The following is a 25056-nucleotide window of genomic DNA, read 5'->3' as shown; positions in this document are numbered from 1 at the left end:
TTTAAGTTATTCTTCAATAAGCAGTACTGCAGCTGTGAAGCATCAGCTACAGCCAGTCACCACGGGCTGCGTTTTGGCCTGTTTTCCTCATTCTGCAGCCATCTAGTGTAGAGTCCGTTTCTTTTTTTTAAACATTTACTCGGTTTTAAAGATTTTATTTTTCACTTTCTTATTGATACTCTGTGAGTTTCACATCACGCACCCCATCTTCCTGCCCTCTCATGTCTGTCCTTTGCCTTTGCAAGCTCCCCCCGACTCCCCGCCAAATAAAAAAATGAACAAAAAACAGAAAGCATAGAAAACATCTTATCATGGAAGCTGTAGCATGTCACAGCGGGTCCCACAGTATGTCCTCCTGTCACACATCTTCACTTGCAAATGTTCACTGCAATCAGACATTGGTCTTCACCATTAGGGCCAGCCTCGCTGTGTTGCCCAGGTGTGGTACGGGGGTCCATTGTCCCAAGTGCTGCAGCCAGCGAGGGGCAGGGACAGCTCACCTGCTCTCATGACTGCAGGGCTAGCTTTCCTGACTGCCTCAGGTGGTAAGGGGTGAGGGTGCTGGGGCCAGGTCTCCCTCACCTCAGGGCACTCTCACCCATGCCCCTGCCACCAGGACCAGCTCTACTGTGCTGTCCAGGTGAGGTGCAGGGCCCACTCTCCTGAGTGCTGCAACCGGTGAGCTGCCGGGCTAGCTCTCCCATGCTCATGAGCCCAGTGGGCAGCTTTCCCGACTGGAGGCGGCAAGGGGATGGGAGAAGAGGGTGAGGGAGGGATTACCTCTGCTCCCATGCCACTGCATGGAAGATGAGTGCTGGCAACAGCTCTCCCACATTCATGACGTTGGGGCTGGTTCCTCCAAGCTGCCTATGTGAGGCACGGGGCCTGCTCTCCCAAGTGCTGCCATACGGGGCCATCCAGTGAGGGGCAGGGCCAGTTCTGCAAAGCCCATGGACTATGCGCTTGCATAGTCCCTGGCAGCTGCCCTGACTAGGGACATCTTCATCTTCTCTAGTGGTAATATGAGCCAGGGGCCCTTGCCACTGTGTAGCCATGGACCCAGATATGGCTTTTAGCGGCCGCTTAGGCTGGGACCTAACTGTGGCCCCAGGTGGCAGGGCTGGCCACTCACAGCAGGCTATCCCTCTCCACCCTTCAGTCTCCAATTCTACCTCCGTTCACAATGCTCAATTTGCCCCACTTCTCATTTTCTCCCATCTGACCACCACATATTTGTGCATTGTCATGACTCCTGCTCCAGGCTGGCCATGCAGCTGTGGGCCTCTGGGTGACATCCCCCATCCACACTGCATGAGGGTGTTTAGAGCCTGTGCCTAGCCATGAAGAGCAGGTTTGTGGGTGGCATCACTGTCAGCAAGCCTCTGTCTGTTTCCCTCCTCCCACCATGAGCTGCCTGTATTTGATTTGATTTGATTTTTACATATCCTAGGCATAAAACAGTGTTGGCCACCAAGCCAGGCATCAAGCTAGGATGGACGAAGGTCTGCCATCTGGTCTGCCCCTGATGCGTATAAGAACAATATCACTAACAAGATGTCTCTCTGCCCATTGCTTAGGGTAAAGAACTTTATTTTTAATTATGCATACATATTGTGTGTGTGTGTGTGTGTGTGTGTGTGTGTGTGTGCGTGATGATATGTACAAGTGCTCTAAGAGGCCAGAGGATGGCACCAGATCTCCTGGAGCTGGAGTTTACAGTCAGCTGTGTGCTCTTGATGTGGGTGTTAGGAACTGAAGTTGGTTCTCTAGAAAGCAACAGACACTTTCACCACCATTTCACTACCATTTATCTTTCCATTTCCTTTTGTCGCAGAAACACAATTTCTCTCAGATTCATCCTTTCTGGTGTTTTCTTTCAGATGCCGTCTTGAGTCGGGGAGAACTGTTTCTCACTCCTGAATGTGCTTACCCAGACTCTGGAGATTCGGATGCTGGAGCTTGAGGTGGGGCTTTCTCACAAGTTCCTGGCAACTGTGATGCTTTTGTTCTGTGGGGCAGGGCAGCAGCTTGCAAAATCAGACACCAAGAGGTGTTTCTATAGCAATACTCTAATAAGGCTTTTCCTTGGCAGGAAACCACCAAAAAGCTGACAAGCCTAAGGTAAAGCCCAAATCAAGTCATTTGCTGCCTTTTGTTAATTTGAAATAACTTTTTGATCCCCCGCTCTGAAGAAGTGTGTTTCAGCAGGGAGTGAGGCCAGCAGGCTTGCTAGCTGCTTCCCCACATGTAATTGAGAGGAGGAAAATGGAGGAACCTGGCCTGTTTACTCGTGGATGGCGGGGAGGCACAGCTGCTTCAAGTTTGTAAGAATAAGGTGGTGACCTTGTTCTGGAGCAAAGGCAGCTAAGCTTCCTTGTTGGAATCAATATTAAAGCCTTGTTCCTTTGATCTGGACATTTCAGTACCAGACCCTGTGACTGCAATGTTGTGAGTTACCCAAGCTCAGGTGTCCCCAGCACTGTGCTCCCTGCCTTGTGCTTGTAAACTGATCCTTGGGGTTTCCCAGCTCGGTCCACTCCGTGATCCCCAGATGGAAAGTTCAGCCTCTTCCATTTCTGTGGGGAACAGTAATCAGCTGGTTGTCTTAGATCATCTTCCTCAGATTTAGCCACTTGTGCCATACCTACTTTGTGAGAAAATCTAGGAGTGTTCCTTACTTTCTATACTCTGAAACAATTCGCATAGAATTAGGGCTATTTGATGTTGGAGGTCATGTGAGGTCAACTGACTAGTTGATGCACAGATGAGATCACTTCCGCCTATGGAAATTAGTTGACCTGAACTAATTATATTTAATGAATGAAATCTGACCAATTAAATTTGCTAGGAAATTACTGTCATGTCATCCTTATATTGTTTTATGTAGTTGTATAAAATTATCTCTCAAAATAGTCTCTAAAGCATTTTTACTGGTCATTTCTTTTGTGCATATTTAGGCAAGTTATCTCCAAGTAAATTAGTAAGCTATTCCCCCTAAAACAAAGCACTTTGATTTATTTTTCTATTTCCTCTAATAATTCCCTTATTTCCTCCCCTTTTCTTTCCCCACTTTTCCCTTCCACCTTCCTTCCCTACTGCTTACCTTGTTCCTTTTCCCTAGGATTTTGGGTTGACATTATAGTTCCTGTATTTTTATACTTTCATTTCTATTGATACAGATGTTGATGGGTATGCATTTCATTTCCTTGTACGTAAAAACAGACATTTATTTACATGACCCACATAGACAGACTGGCAACTTCTCTGAGTTCACCTGCCTTCCCTGAGCCTACTTGCCTTAGAGAGACTTGTGTCTTGTTGGAAGCTGGAGATTCTGGAGATAAGGCTGATGATAACTGAGGAAATCTCTGTGATACTGAGTTGGTTGCAGTTCAGTCAAACTTGGCCCATCTCCACTGCTTCAGACAGTAGCTATTCAATCTCATCTTCACAGTGAACTCCACAAAACCAGGCAGAAGTCTTTGCAGGGAGGATGACCCCCTCCCCACATCCTAGCCTGTCAGGGTCTCTGTTAGGTCAGGAAGGAAGGCTCTAGGCAAGTTTCAGTACTCCTCCTTATAGCACAGCAGCTTCCACACACACAGAGTGGGTTCTACCTGCGTGAGTCAGGCCACCTGGATAGGTCATCCCAGGCTACAGACATCTCAAACCACTCTGTCAGGCTGAAATGCCCACAAGGTCAACGATCTGAAATGTAGATGGATGTGATCCTTGAGAAATTCAGCACCCGGATGATGCCATGCTCCGGATAAAATGCACACACAGCTCCAACTCAGTGAAGCAGGCAATCTGGCCTGACTTTCAGCTAGTACTCTCTGAGGTCCTGGCATTGCGAGAGGTGTGGTCCTTTCAGTGCTTCTCGGCATGTCAGATTTCACTGTAGTCAGAGCTTCGATTCCAGGATACATAAATTCTTACCCATAGCAGCAGCACTGAGGAGCAGTGGTCAGTGCAGAGGGCGCCAAGACCTTGAGACAAAATCCTGATGATGATAATGACAAGGATGATGGTAGCAGCTGCTATGTTTCCCAGAGGCAAACCTGCTCCTGTAATTTATTTCTACTTTTATTTTTGTCATTTTTCTTTCTTGCACTTGCTTGTGGCATACATTGATTTGGGGTTGGTATTTTAATTACTTTTTTTTTTTTTTTTTTTTAGTTTTGTTCTTCCACTTACACTGATATACATGCTCATGGCTTTGAATTTTCCTATCGGCAAAGCACTCTCACGTGTTGATTTTATGATCATTATTTTTATAGGTAATTTGAGCTTCCATATAGTGTTTCTCATTTTACCAGGTGCTTAGTAGGGAGTTTCCGCATTTTCAGTTGGAAAAGGCACTTTTTCATTTTCCATATTACTTTCCATTTATATAGTCAGAGAATAATGTTTGGAATATTTCTGCTTTATAGATACTGAGACTTTCTTTCTTTCTATTTATTTATTTATCTATTTATTTATTTATTTATTGTTTTTTTTTTTTTCGAGACAGGGTTTCTCTGTGTAGCTTTGGCTGCTCTGGACTCCCTTTGTATGCCAGACTGGACTCAAACTCACAGAGATCTGCCTGCCTCTGCCTCCCAAGTGCTGGGACTTCAGACGTGCACCGTCGTGCCAGGCTGAGACTTTCTATTTGATAAAATGTAGAGTTAGTTTATATAACTATACCATAGTCATAACATTTTTCTATCACATTTTATTTGTTTCTCTCTCTCTCTCTCTCTCTCTCTCTGCCACAATGCATATGTACAGGAGTTGGTTCTTTCCCTCTGCCATAGTGGACTTGGAAATCAAACTCAAGCTGTCAGACTTGGTAACGAGTATTTTGTTCTGTGAAGCATCCCTCCCAGTAAAAGGATGTATAAGTTTTTACGACACATTTACAGTATACTCACTGGCACTTCCTCGTTTATTGGGTAGTAAGTGATTAATATCCTTTCTCAGTTTTCTTTGCTTGCCTTTCTCAGCCTGGGTCTGCTGTTCGAAGAAGCAAATTATTAGTGGGTTTCTGACCCACTAATTTCTTCTGGCATTTCCTGGAGTTTCTGTGGTGATTGCATTCCTGTTATTTAAAAACACCATTTCCAAGGGGAGATAGAAAGACCTGGAGGGAACAGGACTTCCACAAGGAGAGCAATAGAACCAAAAATCTGGGCACAGGGGTCTTTTCTGAGACTGATACTCCACCCAAGGACCATGTGTGGAGATAACCTAGAACCCCTGTAAAGATGTAGCTCATGGCAGCTCAGTCTCCAAGTAATAGCCCTGGAGTGTAGTACATATGATTGAATCATATGTATGTATGCATATAGCAACTATAATGGTTCATTGAAAATATATGTCTTTTATCTTTCAGCACTTGCTCTGAAATGTTTCCATCTCTGTACCTCGCTGAGAGCAAGCCCATGTGTCCTGCACTCCAGGGCTATTATACGACTCAAGCTGTCTTCTGTCTCTTTGAGTTTGTGGGCACAGGTGGCATCTGTGTGGTTTTCAGAGTTATGAAGTGCTTCATGAAGCACAGTAAAATACAGCTGCTCTTCCAAAGGTTCTGGGTTCAATTCCCAGCAACCACATGGTTGCTCACAACCATCTCTAGTAAGATCTGGTGCCCTCTTCTGGCGTGCAGGTGTACATGCAGGCAGAACGCTGTATGCATAATAAACCTTAAAAAAACAAAACAATGCTTTTGGAAGGGGAGCTGGTTTGTTTTCTTGTTCTGATTTTCTTTTGTTTTTTTCTCCCCTTTTAAAAAATTCTAGCTTGTTTTTTGTTTGTTTTTTTTTACTTTTCTTTCCCGCTGATGTTTACAACATGTGTGCATCCTGGGCCCAGTTGCTGGGCTCTTCTGCAGAAGCCTCGATCTTCCCTAGCCTACAGGCTACAGCCTACAGTCAACAGCCTATTGTCGCCAGCCTACTGCCTCTGTTCCCAGCACTGGCCCTCCACTTCTCCTGGAGTGGATGCTCTGGGTCCTCTAGGACCCATCCCTCCTCTCAGAGCTCTTATCCTCTTCCATTTCCACATTTATTTATTTTACTTTTAACAACTTAGTTGGCAGATCCGTAGTACTTATTTATCACATATTTGGTGCCTACATACAGCTGCAGTGATTAATTTAGAATAATTAACGTATCCATCACATAACACATTTGTTATTTCTTTGTGGAAGAACATTTAAGATCTTTTCCTCTCGGTATTCTGAAATATAGCTATAGCTACCTTAGAGTTCTATATAATGCTGGAACTTAAGCAACTTTTCTAATGTGTTTTCTTTATTTGTACATCCAATGGTAAATACTTAAGTTGCTCCACTATCTTGGTGATTGTTCACAGTGCTAAAATAAACATTTGTGTGCGTATATGTCTTTCTCATACTGATTTCCTTTCCTTCGGCCTGATAGCCAGTGGTGGCATTGCTTAATTTTATGGAGTTTTTGTTGTTGTTGTTTTAAGATTGAAATCTCTGAATTCTCTGTCTCCTGTTATTCTGTGAACACGGGTTATAAATAATTGTATTCACTGCCTTTTTGGACCGTATGATTTTTGGAGAATATGAGCAGAAATTTAATTTTAGGCAGTCACCAACAGCCTGTGACTTCAAAGGTGACGGATTCCACCCTGCTGTTTTAGTAGTGTTAAAGAACCCAGAGGACCCTGTGTGGCACTAATAGAAATGCTCACTGGCAGAGGCTATGGAGGATCCATTCTAATATTCAGAATCCATGTATTTTTGTTTTGTTCTTGAAACAAGGTTTCTCTGTGTAGCCTTGGCTGTCCTGGACTCACTTTGAAGACCAGGCTGCTCTCGAACTCACGGAGATCCACCTGCCTCTGCCTCCCTGAATGCTGGGATGACAGGCCTACACCACTGTGCCTAGCTAATTGTTTTTTTTTTTTGTCTGTTTTTCAGTCTAAATATTTTTAGTTGTTGACTCCATGGCCTATCCCTTTTGCCATTGACTATATATTATTGAACTTAAATAAATTAACTGCACTATTCATTTGGATAACATTCTAAAAATGATATAAATCTAATTTAATATAGAAAGTAATGTGGTAAAGATTTTTTTTTTACCTAATAACATATGGAGTGAGATTAAGTTTTTTATTATAGTTAAAGAAAAGAATAAGGTATGTAATTATACTTTAATTAAAAGAAAACAACACATATGTTAAGCTCTCTTCTTAAAGCCACTTGGAAGAATGTCATATAAGAAAAAGAAACACACTTGAAAAAAAATCCAGAGGCTCATGCCAACGATTTGACGAAGCAAAGCTGGCACAGCAAAGGGTGTATCTGATGAAAGGAGCCTTGCCAAATAGTTTTGTTGTTTACAGTAGATTCTTGACTTGTGCTTAATTGTGTAGCTATGCGATGGCACAAAAACAAAATAACTCAGAAAAGATGAGTCAGCATGACTTCTAGGAAATGCCACTTGCAGTGGCTGCCATCTTTTTATACAGCAACAGTTTTCATGGTGATGGATTTGTTCCTTGTTTGTGGAAAGCCACCAGCCACCAGAGTTTGGCTAAGAGCCTCACCTGCTAAACATTTTATACTAGTTAAACTCATTCACAGAACATCCTTTGGTCAATTGAATATTTTGAATACATGCATTGTCACGCTATCTCATTTTCATATTTGTTCTACCATAGTCAAAATCTATGCATTTACCTACTAGCTATATCTGCACTTCCCTGATTTGGTGAGTTACTGAGAGTTTGGGCTAAGATCTAGGACCAAGACTGACTGCATTTGACTGTCACATTGTCTGCTCATTAGGGGTGGAACTCTTGGATAGATACTTGTCCAGCGGTTTCCCATTAGCGTTGTTATGACGTTTAAATGACCCCACGCTTCCTTAGTGCACCCCACAGTGCTTTGCGCGTTTATTCCTGGGTTAGAAGTTTCCAGTTAATGCCAGCATTCATGCCTGTTTCCTCATAAGACTGTGCCTAAATACCCAACACACGATGGACAGCAGAAGGGCCTGTCAGCTAACCAGGTTGGTGTTGCTCTATTCACCTCACAGACACGGGGTGTATCTCTCAGGGGCCTTGGTATGACTGCACAGATTTTTTTTATCCTCTGCCAACATTGAGGCTTTTTTTTTCCTTTTTTAAATTTATTCTTTATTAATTACACTTTATTCACTTTGTATCCCCCCTGTGGTTACCTCCCTCCTCCCGTCCCAATCCCTCCCTTCCTCCACCCTCTGCATGCATGCCCCTCTCCAAGTCCACTGATAGGGGAAGTCTTCTTTTCCTTCCTTCTGATCCTAGTCAATTAGGTCTCATCAGGAGTGGCTGGCTGCATTGTCTTCTTCTGTGGCCTGGTAATGTTGCTTCCCCCTCAGGGGGAGGTAATTAAAGAGCAGGCCAATCATTTCATGTCAGAGAGAGTCCCTGTTCCTATTACAATGGAACCCAATTTGATACTGAACTGCCATGGGCTACATCTGTGCAGGGGTCTTAGGTTATCTCCATGCATAGTCCTTGGTTGGAGTATCAGTCTCAGGAAAGACCCCTGTGAGCAGATTTTTTTTGTTCTGTTGCTCTCCTTGTGGAGTTCCTGTCCTCTCCAGATCTTAATGTTTCCCACTTCTTTCATAAGATTCCCTACACTCTGCCCAAAGGTTGCCCATAAGTCTCAGCATCTGCACTGATAGTCTGCAGGGCAGAGCCTTTCAGAGGTCCTCTGTGTCAGACTCCTGACTTGTTCCCTCTTTTCTCCTTCTTCTGATGTCCATCCTCTTTGCCTTTCTGGATAGGGATTGAGCATTTTAACAAGAGTCCTCCCTCTTGATTGGTTTCTTTAGGTGTACAGACTTTAGTAGGTTTATCCTATATTATATGTCTATATGAGTGAGTATATACCATGTGCATCTTTCTGCTTCTGGGATAGCTTACTCAGGATGATCTTTTCCAGATCCTACCATTTACCTGCAAATTTCATGATTTCCTTGTTTTGTTTTGTTTTGTTTTGTTTAATTGCTGAGTAATATTCCACTGTGTAGATGTACCACAATTTCTGTATCCATTCCTCCACTGAGGGGCATCTGGGCTGTTTACAGCTTCTGGCTATTACAAATAAGGCTGGTACAAACATGGTTGAGCAAATGTCCTTATTGTGTACTTGAGCCTCTTTTGGGTATATGCCTAGGAGTGGTGTAACTGGATCTTGAGGAAGTGCTATTCCCAGTTGTCTGAGGAAGTGCCAGATTGTTTTCCAGAGTGGTTGTACAAGTTTACATTCCCACCAGCAGTGGAAGAGGGTTCCCCTTTCTCCACAACCTCTCCAACATGTGTTGTCCCTTGAGTTTTTGATCTTAGCCATTATGATGGGTGTAAGGTGAAATCTCAGGGTCGTTTTGATTTGCATTTCCCTTATGACTAAGGACGTTGAACATTTCTTTAAGTGTTTCTCTGCCATTCGATATTCCTCTATTGAGAATTCTCCATTTAGCTCTGTTGCCCATTTTTTTAAATTGGGTTACTTGATTTGTTGCTGTTTAACTTGAGTTCTTTATATATACTGGATATTAATCCTCTGTCAGATATAGGGTTGGTGAAGATCCTTTCCCAATCTGTAGGCAGTCGTTTTGTTCTGATGACAGTGTCCTTTGTTTTACAGAAACTTTTCACTTTCATGAGTTCCCATTTATTGATTGTTGCTCTTAGAGCCTGTGCTGTTGGTGTTCTGTTCAGGAAGTTGTCTCCTGTGCCAATGAGTTCAAAGACATAATGTACCTTGGTGTGAACCTAACCAAGCAAGTCAAAGACTTGTATGAAAAAAATTTCCAGTCTCTGAAGAAAGAATTAGAAGAAGATATCAGAAGATGGAAACATCTCCCATGTTCATGGATTGGCAGGATTAATATAGTAAAAATGGCCATTTTACCAAAAGCAATCTACAGATTCAATGCAATTCCCATCAAATTACCAACACAATTCTTTACATACCTTGAAAGAAAAATTCTCACCTTCATATGGAACAACAAGAAACCCAGAATTGCTAAAACAATTCTCTACAGTAAAAGATCTTCAGGAGGTATCTCCATCCCTGATCTCAAGCTGTACTATAGAGCAACAATACTAAAAACTGCATGGTACTGGCATAGAAACAGACTGGTGGATCAATGGAATCTAATAGAAGACCCTGACGTAAATCCACACACTTATGGACACCTGATTTTTGACAAAGATACCAAAACCATTCAATGGAAAAAAGACAGCATCTTCAGCAAATGGTGCTGGTCTAACTGGATGTCCACATGTAGAAAAATGCAAATATATCCATACTATCACCCTGCACAAAACTAAAGTCCAAGTGGATCAAAGACCTCAATATAAAACCAGACACACTAAACCACTAGAAGAAAAAGTGGGGAAGAGCCTTGAACATTGAGGCTTTTAGTGCGACCTCTATGTATAAACGCAAACAAGAAAACTCTGTCTGGCTCGAGTCTCACAGTCCTGAGATGGATCTGCTTCCAGAATGTGACTAGGTGCTCAGGTTAGGCTGGTGAAATTCAATATTCTGTTGCTAAGGATCTAAGCCTATTCATGGCATCCTATTTTTAGAGTGCTCAAGAGTGAATCAGAGACCTATGATTAATTATTAATGATTATGAAATAACACTGTTGGGTGACAGAAAGTAGCAACTTTTAATACCAGCTGCTTTGAGGATTACGTTTAACAAACACATGAAAGCTTTTCTGAAGTTAGACCTACCTCTCCGAGCTCTGCTTGTTTTGAAATTTTTTTTTTTCCCTGAGTGTCTTTTGTGCCATCCTCTCTCAGAGAGAAAAGACTGGGAATGACAAGCTCTGGAAAAATGACACTCACTGCTTCTTGTTTATTACCACGCAGACTAACTTTCCCAAATGAGGGAATGCTTGCTTGACAGCCTGTCAGAATAAAAGAAAACTCTAAACCACCTGCTTTAACAGTATTATAATGATCTGTAATATAGATCATTCAGGCTCTGGTCTCTGAGTTAGGTCAATAAGAAAATTCAAGGGTAGGAAGATTAAGTACCAAGCTGTACATGGTTGGCATGCACATATAATCTCAAGTCTGGGGAGGAAGAGGAAGTAGGATCCTGAGTTTGAGGACAGCCTAGGCTACACAGTGAGGCTCTGTCCCTATTTGCCACTTTGTGTATTTTAAAGAGGACCATGGCTTTCCTCAGAAAGAGACAGCATGGCCCAAGGCAAAATTGGAAAGGACCTTTTAAGAATATTGTTTTTTCCTTTACTAGAAGTAAATATTCCTTACATTTAGTAGTAAATGTAAGGAACAGGCTATGCATTTCAAGATCATCACCCACTGGTAGCCATTTCCACAAAATGCCTATTAGCCACAAGGTTTGAAGAGTTTAAACAGAGTTCTGTAGAAAAGTGACTGTCTTAGCACAATGCCTTTGCACAAGGCATTTCCCCGAGATTTCTTTTGCCTCCTGTTTTCTCTATCACTACAGGACATGCCCTATATATTATCAGGTTTGTGCACTATAAAACATAACCAGTTAGGATAACTATAAAACATGATGACTGCCATTCCAAGCTCTGCCAAAGCAGTGGGAAGTTCAAGTAGGAGTTACCGATTGGGAAGAGCTCAGTGGGACTTCCAGGGCTACCCTTTGCACAGAGCCAAAAGTGGAATGCAACAAGAAACTAAGACGCTAATCAAATCCTGATTATAGACGCTGAGATGCTATGCCATGATGTAAGCGGCAGTTCAGAGAGCCTGCAATGTATGATCAAAGTTTAGCTGGGCAGGAAAGGAAAAGAAAAGGTGGCTCAGAGATCTAAGAACAGTTGCTGCTTTTCCCATACAGAGGACCTGAGTTCAGTTCCCACCACCCACATTGGACAACTCATTAATTGACTATAATGCCAAATCCAAGGAATCCAATGCCCTCTCCTGGCCTCCACAGACACCCTGCAACACACACACACACACACACCCTCACACATACTCACACATACACATAGAGGAAAACAAACAAAAAAAAATTACAATCTCTAAACAGATGAAACAGGGTGCATTTCATAAATTTGCCCACGGTAAGGAAAAACTGATCCTTTCTTCCAAAAGGATCATTGCTTCATGGTTCTGTATCTCTCTGCTTGCCCACAGAATGGCTTTATGAAAACGTGTGGCGTCTCCCTACACAAAGGTTATGATCACACATTCCCTCTGTCTGACACGCTTTTGCTTTTTTTTACCCAATTACCACCTTGTTTCTTCTCCATACATAGGTGCCATTCCCTGTTTAGGCACAGCCTAAATAAAAACTCAGGTTTTTATTTCAGCTTCTTTATTGTCAGGTATGTCTTTTCTTCTCCATCAGCCCACCTGCCCTTTCTATCCACCCATTTTTCACGTCTCCCATTCTATAAATCTTCAATAAGCATCAACTTTTCCTCAGGAAGCTCCAATAGCTCATCAGCCCTGAGTTTCTAAAATGATCTGTCTGGTCAATGAATGTAAGGACGGGAGGAAAAGAGATGAAAAGTTATGTTTAGGTACTAAGGCAGAGAAAATGATGAGACTGCTCTTAACGACTGAATAGTCAGAATGGAAGAAAGTTTGCAGGCAGAAGAAAATCTATTCTGAGATTATGGTGAGCCGTTCAAAGATCAACGCATTGTATGTGAGATATCTGAATAACCACTGATAAATCTTTTGCAGAAGTGTAATTACAGAACTAGGAGATCACTTAAAAGTGCCAAGGTACAGGATAGAAAGAAAGAAAAAGAAAGAAAGAAAGAAAGAAAGAAAGAAAGAAAGAAAGAAAGAAAGAAAGAAAGGAAAGGAAAGGAAAGGAAAGATTAGTTTATTTAAAGGGCACGCTTAGAAAAATTCACTCAAACAGAAGTTTTCTTTCACATTTTGTATGTTGTACAACTTTGAAGGGAAAGGAACTTCTTTCTTCAATATATACTTTGTTCCTGTGTATTAAGAAGAGGTCCTTGATGTCCATAAAGTCGCAGCTGAAGGATGACAGCTTCGACACAGCTAACATGGAAGCACATGTACACACAGTAAGGTTTAATCCTTGCCTGAGCAATTACTGCTCCCTAACTGTCCAACGTGGAACCTTAACTAGCCAATTAATTCTTGCTTCCTTGTCTTTGCCATTTCTAAAAAATATTCTTGACCTGTCTTCGGAGGTTGAAAAAAACCGTTTATCTATTTGTAACGAGACATGAAAATATTATTTAATAGAACCTCGTCTGCACGGTGATTGAGTCACAGTACAGGCCAAAGGCACCGTCATCCCTCCATTGTCAATGGGTTTGCAGACAGGATTTTCTGTGGTGTTTATACTCCGTCTTTGCACAAGAGGGCAGCAGAGAGGCAGAGAAGGCCCCGAGAAGCAAGCAGATCAGAGCCGCCTAAAGCTTTAATTTTGGGCGTAGTGTTCTCAACAACACTGCTCAAAAATTAAATCACATAGTGTCCTTTTAAAGAAACCCCAGTTAGTCCATTTGCCTAATGTATTTCAAAAGAAAAATCAGACCTACACGTAAGAATAGGTGAGTGTGTTTCAATCCGGAGTTTGTCAGGCCTGTCTGCCCTGCCCAGCTTGTTTCCTGATTTTCCTTTGGAGGTCACAGTTCCACGAGTGATCACTCAGGAGTCACTCTATTACATTTCCTAGCTCCTTAAAGACTTATTCTGAACATAGTCTGAGTACCGATGCTTCCTTTTGATCCGTAGGAAAGAATCAAGCTTGAACAGTTTGAACAAAAGATCCCTGGAATGACATTCCTTTTTTTTTTTTTTTTTTTTGGCTATATCTTAGGAGACAAAAAAAAAAAAAAAAAAAAAAAAAGAAAAGAAAAGAAAGAAATCAATCCTGAGTTCATTTGAATATTGTGAACAAAGTGTATTAGGAGGCTGCGAAGGCTGGAGGTTATGCCTCTCTAAGGCTGCAGGCTCCTGTCTCTTGGGGGGCCTTTGTTCTCTCGTCCTGAAGAAGTCTTCTCCCCGTCAGCCTCCAGCTCACTTTTCAGCCACGCCTACTCTCTTGCCTGCGGACTATCCGAAGCTGCTCTGAGCTCTGCGTGGAGGGAGCACCTCCAAATAGTCTTCCCTGTGCTTGCTCGTTCTCTTATTTACTCCTCTGGTGCCCTCTGGGCTTCCATCGAAACTATGCTCTTGATTTTTATCTCCAGCACCTAGTACTCCCTACTCAACTGAAGAGCCATAGTGAAACAAAATGAATCAGCGCTGAGAGTCTTTATCAAAGTGAAAAGATTACAAACAGGTTGTTTGTTTGTTTGTTTGTTTGTTTCAAACCCGTGAAGAGGACAAGGATTTGTTACCCTGCATGTTTTGGAGTGGGGTGAAAGTTTAACATCTGAGGTCACAGCAAAGATGATCTCCCAGGAAACATCAGAGACCGGTCAGCCTTGGATCTGTGATTTGTGTGCAGATGGGTGGGGTCAGCAATGGGACTCAATACTGATGGGAGCCAGGGCCTTGAAATACATGAAAGCAGGTTGAAACTGTTTTGTATGGTGCTGACCGCAGAGGGCATGAGCACAGAGTATCTCTTGAAAAACAAACGGAACATAGACCTTACAGGGATCTTAGCAGAACTCATCAGTCGAAGCTCTCTGGTTGTTAAGGTGATTCTCCCAAGGACATCTGTGTGTGCTGGAGGTCATTGCGGCAGGCAGCACGGTGGGGAGAGGGGGAGCTGTTTCTAGAGAAGACTCAGCTTGCTGCTAGCCTTCTTAGCATCTTGTTGCTAGGCAACGGCTCCTCTGCGAAAGCTCATCGCTCTCTTTAAAGATGGAGTGAGGTCTTGCCGAGGGAAATATAGTTTCTATAAAATTGAACCATATGCAAACACCATTTAGTTCCACTCCTCAAAACTGCTTTCTCCTACAAGGAAGACAGATAATTTCTACTTAAAACCTGTCACTTAGCAACCATGTACCGTAACTCCCCCCATTCTCTGCAAAGCAATATACTTCCTTTTTAATCTTATTGATTTATTTTTACCTCCCCACCCATATGCCTTTCCAATCTCATTCAAATTGATTGAATGAGATTGAGGAGGGCATTGTTTGTGATAGTATTTCCCTAGACTGCTGAATTAATTTCCATTTGAAAAATTACATAGGATCTGCAGCTTCCAGCCAGCACCTAGCCTGTGTGCTCTAAGGGCATGTTACATAATGGGGAAAAAAAAAAGCAGTGAGTTGTCAACGTGAAAGGGTAACATGTAAAGAATGTAATTTTAACAAACAAGTTGTAGACCTACTCTTACTACTTGTGTATGTCTGCGAAATCTAGACAGGACGTGCCAGACTTTAAAGCAGCACACACTGGTTACCCATTGATTTTGAAATTATTGACTGCCTTTAGACTTTGAGAGCTTTTGGCACTACAATTTTGCTATTTTAAATTGTTGGCCAGTTCAGGGCCAGATTTCCCATTTGCATTGATTTTTCTGGTCTTGTCACAGACTTTTGGGAAGGAAATGACCAAATTAACACAGCTGCTTTCTTTTTCTCTTCTTTCTTTCTTTCTTTTTTTTTTTTTTAAATTCTAAAAGACCGGAATCATAAATAATGCATCTTGAAATTATTTTTCTAAGAAGATTTAAAATCTCTAGCAATTATTATATTTTATGATTTATATTGCAAAACCTTGTGCTCATTACAAGGCTTTTTTTTTTTTTTTGAGTTTCAGATTTGATTCTGCAAATCTGGCACATGATTGACAGTCAACACCAATCATTTTATCAGAAACCTCTGACACTCTGAATGCTTGCGTAACTGCAGTGATGTTAAAAGGGTGTTTCTTTTGAAAAGATTCTTAAGGGAATGTGATGCAAGGTAGAAAGGAGAAGAATGGGGTTGGATAGGTTTAAGCTGGGAGACAGGAATACAGGAGAGGCGGGGGAGGAAGTCAACCAAAATTAACAATCTATGATATAAAAAAAAATAAGAAAATCTGACAACGGGTGAGCTAATAAAATGCCCAGTTTTAACAGAGGTATCCTGTATACTAGATAAATCTACTCACGTATGCTGTCGGTTATTATAAAATAATCCCAAATGCCAGGAGTGGGTTACCTGTCTATGACTTGAGATCTCTGAGACCCTATAGGCTAATGATAGCGCTGCTGGCTGTTCATCAAAACTAGTTAGTAAGGCCCTACTGTTAAATCAGGAAGGCACTACAGCTTCCTGTCTGCTGGCTAGGCCTCATGGTGCCAGGAGGTGCTAGGCAGGAGGCTGAGAGAAATTGTCATCAATGGTCTTACTCAACCACATGGGTACTGATTGGTTCAGCAGGATGTGGCTACTGGTGCAGCAATGCTTGGTGTGCTATGAAGGTAGCCAAATTATTTGGGGTTGGCTTTGATGCTTACTTTACAGGAGGGGAATTCACACCTGCTACTGTCCACCTGGTCAAAAGCCTATGGCTGGAGAGGTTGTGTAAGCTGTAGGGGAAGCTATTTTTGTTGTTTTGCTAAAAGGATGTGACGTGCTGGAAAAATTGCCTTCTAGATAACAGTGTCCTTAGCCATGGACCAGTGCTGTTGTTGGCTTCAGTCAGAGAAGCTTCTCTTTACTGTGGCCAGCAGTAACTGCATAGACTCTGATAAAAGTGCTGAGACTCAGTGATTCTGGGATGTGCAACCATAAATGGGACATGTGTATCACTCTCTCCAAGGCCCAGGGACTTGGTGGAAAAAAAGGAGGAAAAAGAACCTAACTGTTGTAGAAAGCAAGGGAGAGTATCTTGCATATAGAGTATAGAATGGTGACTTCAAGGTGTACTGTGGCTGTTGTACTCTTGGACTCAGAGAACAAGATTACCTGCACAAGACTGTGTTATTTGGCATCCTGTCCTTGCTTGGAAGGTGCTCACAGAGCCTCCCACTATCTCTGAGGTTGTGTATGCACTTACTGGCTGACAGAAGAAAGAGAGACATTTTTTTTTTCTGTAGTGTTGTAGCCACAAGTTGTTCATGTTTGTGTAAACAAGCCTTCATCCCCGTTCCTGTAATCAGCCCCAGTGAAAATCACAGGTCCTTTAAAAGAATGACTATAGAAGAGGAGATAATTAGGAAGAAGAGATCAGGAGCAAGAAGGGTAATGGGATAGGTCATGGTCAATACATATTATCTGCATGTATGGAAATGTCACAATGAATCCCATTATGTGTAACTGTTATTTGCTAATAAAATGATTTTTTTAAATAAAAGATTTCCTGAACCATTTAGTTTTTGGACTTCTCTTCTGTTTGGCTTTCATAAGTTGCTTTCCTTCTCTATTGTGCTGGTTGGGTAGCAACAGAATTCTAACTTGAGTCACCTTAGAGCAAAAGTGGGGGTTTGTCCAGAGTACTGAGATAACCCTCGCCATGGCTAAGAGCATCAGCTCTCAACCTGTGGGTCGCATATCAGATACCCTGAATAGCAGTTATTAACTTTACAACCTATAACAGTACCAAAATTACAGTTATAAAGTACCAATAAAATAATTTTATGGTTGGGGGAGGTTCACCACAACCTGAGGAACTGTGTTAAAGGTCGCAGCATTAGGAAGGAAGAACTGACCTCGGGTGTCATGAGGTGCGCTTCTTAGGCACTCATGATGGTCCCTCTTCTAAAACTGTCACTCTTCTGGATAGTTGTGACATGACCTCAGGGTCTTCTGTGTGCTCAGTGCATGCTTCAACACTGACCTCTTCAGCCCTATCCATTTGCTTCACCCAGAACTTCCAATAGCCCCCTCAATCATAGCTTCATAATTTACATAGGTGAAAAGGCCTCTCATCTTCCATGTTGCTGTTCTAGGAAAGGTAGTCTGGAATAACTTATCTACTAGAGTAGCAAATTGCAAGGCCATGAGAGCAGGAGGATGAAAAGAAAGGATATCTGTGAATGTCCGAGAAGGAAGAGTGAAGGAACAAAGAACAAAAGCGTTACTGAGTGAAAGAAGCAACGTAAGTGATAAATAGAATAAAATGGCCCATTGCCCCATTGCTTGCTAAGACCTTTGACAAAAACAAAAACAAGGAAAAGAAAGAACCAATAATGATTGAGGACCTCTGGGATATAAAGAAGGAATCTACCTTCCATGGTGGCCACAGAGCAAATACATTTATTTTTCAGTACAATCTGTACCTGGTTCTCTAGGATCATACAAAAGACTGAACCAGATTTTCTAGGAATATGCAGATGTGAGAAAATGAATCAGGTGACACGTGGCTGGGTTGTAAGAAAGCGTGTAGTGTGTTCTGTGATACAATGCTGGCACCAAATATTGAATAACACAGCATCAACCATGAGATTGTTCTATCTAGGTGGACAGCTCCTTGACTATGGTGAATCTTAGGATGTCAGAAAGACAGTGTGGGTCAGTTAAAGGATAGATTAAAAAAAAGAAGAAGGATAGATGCTGGGCCTTGCTGGGAGACACTGGGAAAGACACATCTGAGGGCTGTCATAAAGGTACTTTGGGCAATGACAATCAATTTCAATTTATGGTGTTTGTGAAAAAACATTTGAGAAACTTTAACTCAAACATTAAAATCTAGCTGAGCACTTGTGTTGGAAACTAAACACCATTCTGGGTCAAGAATTAGACAGGAAACCGGAAATGTTCTGGAACTTTTGGTGCTACCTGCATTTCATAAATTTCTGGGATCACCTGGGAAGGGCGAGCCTAGGTCTAAACACTGGAGAAATTATCAGCATAATGCTCCTACTGTTTTTAAGACATTAAAAAAAATATGTTGAGAAATTATTGGGGTTTTAGCATAGTTTTTTTTTTTTTTTTAATTTGGAAATTTCACATAATGCACCTCAATCACATTTATTTCCCAGTCCTTTCAGGTCCACCTCCGACCTTTGTGACCTCCCCCATGACAGAAGAAGAAAGAGAAGGAAGAGGAGGAAAAGGAGAAGGAGGAGGAGGAAAAGGAAAAGGAGGAGGAGGAAAAGGAGAAGGAGGAGGAGGAGGAAGAGGAAGAAGAAGAAGAAGAAGAAGAAGAAGAAGAAGAAGAAGAAGAAGAAGAAGAAGAAGAAGAAGAAGAAGAAAACAAGTCAAACTTGTGCTGCTCTGACCATATGCTCACTAGAGCATGGTGAAAATCTCAGTGGCCAGTCCCTTAAAAAAACAAAACAAAACAGGAGTCCTTCCTGACCTCCACCAGAAGCCATCAACTGAGAAGAGCCATCCTTCAGCCTCCCTATCACAAATTTCAAATTTTTAAGATTTCTCTTCAAGGGCTTCTTGTCTCTCTCTGTTTCATTTTCTTTTCTTTTTAAATTTGGCTGTAGAAATTAATTGTTATACAGAAAAGAATGATGGCTCCAGGAAGACTTTTCTAATACAGAGGTCCTAGCCAGAATACCCCATCTATGTGGTACAGGTGTTTGTTGTATTGCTCAGACCACAGCATTTGTTGAAATTAATTGTGGGACCCCTTCCTTCAGGTCTGAACTATCAGGGGAGTGGGAATCTCTTTATATAGATTAGTACTTGTTTTGACAGAGGGTGCAGGCAGAGGTTTTTGGGTGGCAATATAAAAACATAAATTTAATTATTATTCGAGTGTGATGTAGGCCCAAGATTGCATGCTAGTTGACATTGAGATGGCGGTTTATTCCTCACAGTTCCCACAAGGGGAGATTGGAGGGCCAGTGAGGAAGATGAAAATGAAGAAAGTAAATTTCTTTGTTCTCTGGGAAAGAACAGGTAGCATAGGGCGAACAGGCTTAAGAACGGCAGTGTGGGCACGTGGAGGAGTACCAAAGGATAAAGGCCCATCTAAAGGGGGCAAAGGGGTGTGGGACGGTTAACTGAAACTATGCAAGGCTTGTGTCTGGTGAGCCGATTGCTCTTCTGGGGTCGGCAAGATCTCAGATGACCAATTATAGGAAATTCAGAAAATGAAGAAGCCGTGATTCATCCAAAGTTCATTACCTCTTGCCAACATTTTGTGCAATATATATGGTCAGTACAGAAGTTACTACATAAAATATAAAGGCAAAAAAACAAAATTCAGACAGGGTCTAGATAACAGGCATTGAAAATATTGAAAATGATGCTTGTAAAATTACGATGGCAATTCTGCAAACTGTAAAACATCTTCCCTTTTACTGACTAGTAGAAAAAAATGGCCCTGATTAGCTGATAAAAAGAACCACTTAAGCACAAAATATTACACCCGACTCTTGCTAAGGCACCAGCTGTTTCACGATATGAATGATCTTGATTATGCCAGAATTGAAGTGTATAATTCAAAATAGCAGCACATGATTCAAAAATGTGATGAACGCACCTTGGGGTTTTCCTGGAAGTTTTTTTTTTTTTTTTTCCCCAAGGATGTTATACTGAGGTGAGTTTAAAAGTGAGCTTTTATTTCTTAAGTAGCAACCAGCTGGGCGACATAAAGAGTGTCATGCAGAATGAGGAGGCTTTCTGAAGGTCACGAATGTATATCAGTCTTCCATTTCCTCTCCACGGACTTTAAAACATAGTAATACAAAAGGCAAATGGAAGATGTAAATTTTCATACGTTATATATTCATAATTAAAGTAAAATGCGTGAATATTGGAATGGCCGAATTAGTAGAATAAGAACTTTTTATTGTCTGTATCTAATTCCTAATTTACATAAGTTACCTTCTTCAATGACTTTATTTTTCATTTTGATATTACCTTTTCAGTTCTCCTAAATAATACATAATACCACTTATCAACTAGGGATTTTGTTTGAGAAATGCTGGAAATGAATAAGCTTTTGAACTAAAGACAGTAACAATGTCTATGCTGCTTAAAATTCATTTATTCAGTCTCTTGGGCTGTTTAGTGTCATACTATACACATAAAACATGTCAATTTTCTCAAGTGTAGCCAGAAAAATCCAAGACTTATGATGTTCATAATAATTTCATTTACAATAGACCTGCAGTAAGTAAGTATATTACAAAAGACATTTGACTTGTCGTTCTGCTTATTCTTATGAAAGATCAGAGCTCTGTTGATCTCAGTACACCTGTGTGCCTTTCTGGTACTCATTTTTTTCTTTATAACAATCAATGTAATTAAGAGAGAAGATCATTAAAGTCTTTTTCATGGATTTATGTCATGGTATTGGTTGAGGTATTGACAAAGCATTTAATTGAAATTTAATGTTCCTGAAATCAAAAGCTGGAGACAATGTTATCCCTTGTCTTTGTGGGCAGATCTCCAAATGTGGATGGATTTGGGAAATGCTTTAAACAATGCACCATGGCCTTCAGAGATGCATGTTTGTTTGTGATTCTCTGGGGGAGTTTCCATGAAAAGATCTTTAGAATGACAGAGCTGCAGATGCAGGCAAATTCCAAGGAAGTCTCATATTTTAGAGGTAGTATTTAGACTGAACCGTAGAGATTGTCAAGTACCTAACAGTGCTTTGTAGCACTGAACCTCCAATTATGACAACCTAGGGGTCGATTTGTTTTTAATCCAAATATGTAACATTGCAAATGCAAATGCTTGATGTGTGGTGGCAGAAATGGAAATGCCAGCGCATGTCCTGGTAATGCAAATACAGACTGTGATCGCCTGCATAGACTGGCCTTGTTCAGAGGGCTTTGATTCTGTTTGATTAACTTAACAGTGATGGGGGAAATATGCTTTAATCCAGAGGGCATTTCTATTTGACTGTCCTATTAAAAATACCAGGGGAACCAAATGCTGTTGCTGAGATCTTCAGATAACCCAATTACATTTGAGGTGACTCAGCAAAGGTGCCAAAACCAAACATAGGTCTGAAATGGATGACAAGGAGCCCACAAGAGCCCTCAAAGTGCTGGGTGAATATTTGGAGCTATTTGGGCTGATATGTAAATTATCTCACCCAGTGAGTTCAGAGAGCCATCGTGCAGCAACAACATAGATCAAAAGCAATCTTAGTTGTTATTCTATTGAACTTCAAAGACATCAAAAATCATGAAGTGAAGTGGAAAGTATTTCGTATTCAATTTCCTTTAGCAATGTCAGCCGTGTAGCCCTGGTTGAGTTAGCAGATTCTTGCTTAAATGGTCTCCAACCAGTTTTCACTGCAGCCTTTGCTAGCTTCTCTGTTCATATGAGCAGATGAAGAAAGAGGAATTGTCACAATAGGAGGCTGGCATTTAACCTAGTGCTAAAATCTGAGAGGAATTATCATTACTTCAGAGAACCACAGGAACGGCTTCTCGGTGTAGCGAACAGACTCCTAACATTGTGCTATTTTATGTATTTGAAAGGAGTAGGAAACTGGTTTTGTTTCTGTCTCATGTCTCCTGGTCACCCTCGCCCTGCAGACATGAACAATTCAAAGACTGAACGAACAGACGTGTGAGGCAAACTGATGTGTTTTGACATCTTTTCCTCAATGCCCACTGCAGAGTGGGCATATGTACACACACACACACACACACACACACTCGAGAGACACAGAGAAGAGAGAGAAAGAGCTAGGGGTGCAGAGAGAGGAGAGAGTACGGAAGTTGTAGCACTTGGAAGGATATCAGCTAGAACGAGGGTGTTGGTCTACGTATTGGAAGTGGCAAACCGAAAACTGTGGCATTCACAGGTCAAGCACATAGAGATTCCCAGAACTGAGGGTGTTTGGTTTTGTTTATTTTGTTTTGTTTTGTTTTGGTGTGTGTGTGTGTGTGTGTGTGTGTGTGTCTGTCTGTCTGTCTGTCTACATGTGTCTGTGCCTTCCATTGTTCTCAGCTCCAGCATTAAAAAGAAAAACTATATATATACTGGAGAACCATTGAGAAGGTGTAGTATTAAGGTCCCACTTCAGTGCAGAGGAACTTTGTGGGTTAAATTCTATTTACTTAGATTTACTTAGAGTGGAGCTGAGAGCTTGCTTATTAGCAACAGCACTGTAGATCATGGTGATTGCCTCAGGGCAAGAGGGAACTCTGATTTGTTTATTTACAAAGTGTCTGCTATCAACAAGACACAGCCTTGATAGGAATCCATCCTGGTGACTATGAAAAAATGAAGGGAGGTAATTCTAAGAATACTATTTAAAAAAAAAAAAAAGGCATTTGATATAATGGCCAAGGATTGTATTTTAGAAAGAACAGGGATTGTCCTGAATAGCTGCTGGACTGACAATAGGGCAAAATAAAACAGGAGACTCACAGAATAAAAGGGGATTATAGGGAACAAAAATTTTCTAGATGAGAACTCACATGGAAAACAGAGAAAGATTTGCTACTCCTCTAGTAGAATGTGTAATATGAATAATGAGTAGCTTTCTTAGAATACAAAGCAGAAGGCCCACCAATAAAATAGGTGCAGAGAAAGATCATAGCTATGAGATTTCAGAAAGAGAAAGTCAATCTCAAAACTGCATACTCTGAGGAAGAGACAAGAATATTGTCCAGAGCCCCAATCCCAGATGTGCTTGATGAAAAATGTTCTGGGCTATGGGATGCTGGAGAGACTCCCAAATAAGTCAGGTCATTTCCATCGCTACTGTTTAGCCACCAGAAGGCGATGGTAAAACTCTGTTGCTAAAGAATCTACACATGTTGTGTGTAGCACATAGAGAAATCAAGCTGGAAAAGAGCTGAAAGCTTTCAAAGACTGGAAGGTACCCTGAAATCTGTGGCTTTGCTCAGCTGAGAACCCTGCGAGTCACAATACCAACCTACCAGACTGCTTTCCAATTGGATTTAAGGCCTGTTCTACAGGAGAAATCCATGTTTGGTCAAAAGGCTAGGAACATTGTCCCAGACACTCCAGAGGAACCTGATACTGTTACTTTGCTTTGCTAAAGGTACATGGTATCAAATTAACTCCCAAATATGTCTGTTAAAACCTGTGCGTTAGTGCTGATCTCTGCTTTGGTCAGAGAAGCGTCTGTTGGCAGCTGGCAATGGTCAATGCAGAGATTCATAACTGGTCCGTATGCTGTAGAATAAGTGACTGCTCAGTGTTCAGCCGTAAGTGGGATATATCATATCCATCTCCTTCAAGGCTCAGGAAACATCGTGAAAAGAGCAGGGAGAAGGAGTGTAAGAGCCCGAAGACAGAGGGAGTGCTATGAGGGGCAGTCTTCTGCATGTGGTGTGGTTTGCGTACCCATGAACTCATGGCTACCTGCACAAGATAAAGCTGATCAACTTTTCATCATGGATAAGAAGCTGACTTGTACATCCTGACCAGCTCTGAGAAGTTTTAGGCTGTTAGCTGTTGCTGGTAGACTGAAAATCATATTCCTTAATGGTGTGGGTACTGTTAGAAAGTGGTGCTTGCTCAAGAAAGTACCCTTTTGTCCATGCAAATCCTTACAACTCTAATTAAGTGCAATGGGCTACATTTGTTATTTCTATGGAATTTGAAGCATTCAGCGGCATCTTCTGTTGAAGGGCTCCCTTAGCAACAAAGGTTTTGAAGCAGTCTGCCTTTGTTAAATCTGTTTGCTGAGCGTTTGTTTCCATGAGAAAGATGCCTCATTTGGCTGTGCTTTGGTTTGTTGACACATAAAACGATAGAAATGGTAGTGCCTTTTTCAAAAGATAAGGGTTCTAAAAGCAAATACATGTAGTTCTTTGCTATTGTTCTTTCCAGACTCTGAAATGACAAAGTATGTGATATATGGTTAATGTGTATAAATCAAAGAAAAGAATAAGACAACTGAAACTTCTCTAGTGTAAACAGAATACAGTCAACTCTTTAAGAATACAGACAAGATGGGTTGCATTCTCTGTCACCTTTCCTGTAGGGTGAATTTGGAAAAGTTACCCTATCTCTTTTACATTATAAAATGAGGATAAACATACAATATTTAATACACAAGTAGGATGATCCCCTGTCCTGTTTTATCCTATACGTTTAAAGTTTTCATGTTGAAATTCCTGTGCCTCAACAACTCCCCAGCCAGAGACTGATAATCATCCTTGGTTATCCTGTAACAGAGTTCAGAACAGCCCACAAGTACCTAACATATGACCCCCAAACGGGTGTTTTAATAAATGCATTGTT

General features: G+C 41.4%; 1 non-coding gene across 1 annotated transcript; it reads right to left on the bottom strand.

The window, feature by feature from the left end:
- Positions 1-1437: 1437 nt before the first annotated feature.
- LOC129671842 (small nucleolar RNA SNORA48) lies at positions 1438-1581 on the bottom strand. The gene has a single exon (XR_008719430.1). It is a non-coding gene; the product is annotated as a small nucleolar RNA SNORA48 (small nucleolar RNA).
- Positions 1582-25056: the final 23475 nt, after the last annotated feature.

This window comes from Psammomys obesus, unplaced genomic scaffold (genome assembly GCF_907164565.1).
Source record: "Psammomys obesus unplaced genomic scaffold, mPsaObe1.curated_primary_1811, whole genome shotgun sequence".
Lineage (NCBI taxonomy): Eukaryota > Metazoa > Chordata > Mammalia > Rodentia > Muridae > Psammomys > Psammomys obesus.
Note: the sequence above shows the minus strand (reverse complement) of the source record. Positions and strands in the feature narration are given on the sequence as shown.